Here is a 3,593-nt window from a genome sequence, read left to right on the forward strand (position 1 = left end):
GCCATATTTAGTAGGGATTACATGTTTCAGTTAACAATTGACAAATTTAATATTATTTGAGGTAAATAGCTAAATGTTATGTTATTGTTTATTTATTTATTAGGAAATTCCTATTTCCGGTATCTTATTATTATTTGTCATGAAATATGTAACTGTATAATAAGAAACTATTTAACTTATTAATATTTCCTCTTTTAAGTTTCAAGATTAAAGTAATCAAGGTCCAATTATAGGCAATTAGGCATGATGACAAAAGGTTGGCCAAATCAAATAAATCAACTACACCTAAGGTCAATTAAGTGCTTACAACATCTTAAATTGTCCTATTGAATAGAATAAATTAAGCTATAGCAACAATAATAGTATAGCTTTATAATCATATTTAATTTAATACATTACTTATTTATAAATTTAAAAAAAATGGGTGGCAAATTGTTGACAGACCATACATAACAGTTATCAATATTGAGACTCTTTGACATGTGTAATGTAATTTATCTTTTACTCTTTGCAATTCTAACAAACAGTTGGTTGCGTTCAACGGTACGTTGCCCTAATACAACACCTATAGCTGAAAGGGTAAATCGGGAAATCGAAGAATTAGACAACAGCTGGAAAATAAAGGACGAATGATTCAAGCATATAATCGTTAGTACATGAGACAATTTAGAAATTAAATGCAGGAATATTATTGATCAGCTCCTTGAAATACATGCACTTACATTCTCAAATGCAGGACTACTATTGATTGGTTATCCTCTTGTTTGACTCATGGTACACCTGTAGTAAGGGAAAAATGGAAAAAATCTGTCAGAATGGTTACTTCAAATGCCAAAAGAGGAAGGAAGACAATTTGCAGGCTTAAAGGTGGAGCCTTAGTAACTGCATAAAACAAAATTAGTATGGAATCAGAACCGATATGCATGGTATTATTTTCTAAACAATTAATATAATAATATTATATGTTGTCATACCATGGCTATTTTCAAGATAGATGCAAAGAAGCAGTTCAAATGCAATAAGCAAAGGTGTGGCAACAACTGCATGACATGGTTCCCACTGCATAAAAGATAAAGAAAAAGTATTCCCTGATGCATAGAACAAAATCTATCAGAGATAGATTGATATCCACAAAATTATAGATTGTACATATGTACCCACATATAAATTTTAATAAAAAAATGTGACAAAAGCCATCTTTGATCAATTGACATATCTATGAATACATATTTGAATTGGAAATTTAATAAAATGTCAGTTCGATATAAGAAGGAAAAAAGTTGACTAACCTATTTTTGAAACACCAATTACAAATTTCATCTCCCTTTTGTGGTTAGAGATTCCAACCTGCTCCACCTTGAAACACCAATACCTACTCATTGACAACATATAGAAACAAAATATTATTCCTGAAAGTCATAATAAAAAAATAGATATAAAACGAAAACAATATACTTAATTAAAATTGCATAGTCATGACCCACATCTTGTGGTAAATGAACATTCATTTCATCTCCATCAAAATCAGCATTGTAGGAACTGAAATTAATATTTAACACCATGAAACCTAAAAACAATAAAATAATATAATATAACAAACAAAACTATTCTAACCTGCAATTTGCATGAAACCTAAAAGCAATAAAATAATATAATATAACAAACAATTTCATCTCCATCAAAATCAGCATTGCATAGTCATTATGCTGTTTTTGGATTGTATAGTTGTGCCTCTAGAAGAAGGTAACTTTCTAGATATAGAAATACGTATCTTTTTGCTTTGAGGTAGTCTCACAGTTGACACCTGTTGACCCCATATTAGATTGAAATTATTTAATTGATTATATTACAAAATTAGTCATCATTGAATCCTATCAACACACCTTATCAGCATAATGAGTAGCTCCAGGATGAATATCAGAACCATTAATAATGGAATCTCTTAGTTTCACAACATTCCAAGGAGTCACTCTCTGAAAATAATTTAATCAAAAAAAGTTATCTTTAATGAAGATGTAATAAATATATTATGTGCATGAGTAAAAATAAAATTACGTCGGGGTAGGTCAACCTTAGGGCAAAATAAGGAGGAACACCGATTTCATTAACAGCTAAATAAGGATCAGGTGAAATGATAGATCGACATGCATAATTGACTCTTTTACCCATCATTTTTTGGTGAAAGATTCCCTCTTTCTTCTTAAGCAACTGGAATATCCTAGTACTTGCATTTTTCAGATTTGGATCTTCCACAAAAAAATAAAAAAAGATGCAATTTTAGTCCATATATCAAAGAAACAAGATAAAAAGATAAAGAAAAAAAAACTCACTTGTGGCAGTTTTGCTGTCAAATAGAACATTTACAGACTGTTGTAGGTCCCGCCAACAATCAACAATCTTTGAACCTTCAAGTTTGTTGATATGAGCATTTCCCAATGATATATTTGACTATAGCACCTTTCCTAGTAAAACTGTTTCTGGATTCTCCGTCACATGTATTTCATCAATCATGTATTTAAATAAAAAAAACTCAAAAAAGAATAGCATTAAAGTAGATGCTTGTACTCGAGTCTAACAATAAAAGATCATTTTTTTTCAAAACCCAAATCAGGAAACTTAAATAAAGATCAAATATAAACTTACCTTAATTGTGTCAATAGGGTGCATTACAGATGTAGACAATGCACATGCAAGACCACCTGCCAATGCAGATTTTAGAACACTTCCGGTGTGTACTTCAACAGGAGGTGCCACTGCTACAACAGTAGCAGCTTGAAAGCATATGTTTCTGAAATTTAGGGTTAAAAAAAAGTTAGATGATGAGTTAAAAAAAAAAGTAAACTTAATGTTTTTATAAGCATAATAAATCTGACCTTGGATCTTCTTCAAGCTGATCAGAAGGGTGATTAAGCATGAAGTTTCTGAAATGTGCATAAGAAATGGATTCTTCAGTGTCTGATTTGAGAAACCGCATCATGGCAACAACATTATCTTCATTTGCAGGAAGTCCCGCGTTCTTTAATGAAGCCAAGATTTCACTTTTCTGAAGGGTCCCATATTTGCTTAAACAAAGAGAAGTGTAAGCGTGTAGGATTGTTGGTTCTTTTTGTTCCATTAATGACAAAAACTGTTTCCAACCAAAAAGATTTTGAAAATAAATGTCTTCTAGTACGTTGCATTAGGTCACGCACGTATCTCATAGGAAGCTTTCTTTTTCTTATAGCAACTTGAAGATCTTCTAAAGTCACTTCTCCATCATCATCTCTATCCAACTCTTCAAAGAATCTCCTTCCTTCTGCCTCTGTGTATCTGAAGAAATCTTGGACTGAGAAAAGTTTCTTTTTGTTAGGGTGATCTTTAGGTGATTTGCCTAGTTGGGGCACAAGCTCAATTAGTTTTGTGAGTGACACGATTGACATAGTTGACCTCAATCGCTCAACATTTGAAAAAGGGATACTGAGTAAGCCAAATCCATTAGCCATATTTTGTGGGAAACTTGTAACATCACCTGCTTTGGCAGCAGGGCGAAATTTTGTAGGGGGGCAAGTAAGGCCTCTAAAAAGAACATGGTGTAACCAGTAGTTTTAAAATAT

General features: G+C 31.8%; 1 long non-coding RNA gene across 1 annotated transcript; it reads right to left on the bottom strand.

The window, feature by feature from the left end:
* Positions 1–413: 413 nt before the first annotated feature.
* LOC145051231 (uncharacterized) lies at positions 414–1,975 on the bottom strand. The gene is made up of 6 exons (XR_013683471.1): positions 1,884–1,975; positions 1,485–1,804; positions 1,290–1,372; positions 975–1,088; positions 723–780; positions 414–571 (listed from the first exon to the last, which is right to left on the bottom strand). It is a non-coding gene; the product is annotated as an uncharacterized LOC145051231 (long non-coding RNA).
* Between the last annotated feature and the right edge of the window lie 1,618 nt (positions 1,976–3,593).

Source organism: Lactuca serriola, chromosome 5, assembly GCF_051521515.1.
Source record: "Lactuca serriola cultivar US96UC23 chromosome 5, Lser_US96UC23_V15, whole genome shotgun sequence".
Lineage (NCBI taxonomy): Eukaryota > Viridiplantae > Streptophyta > Magnoliopsida > Asterales > Asteraceae > Lactuca > Lactuca serriola.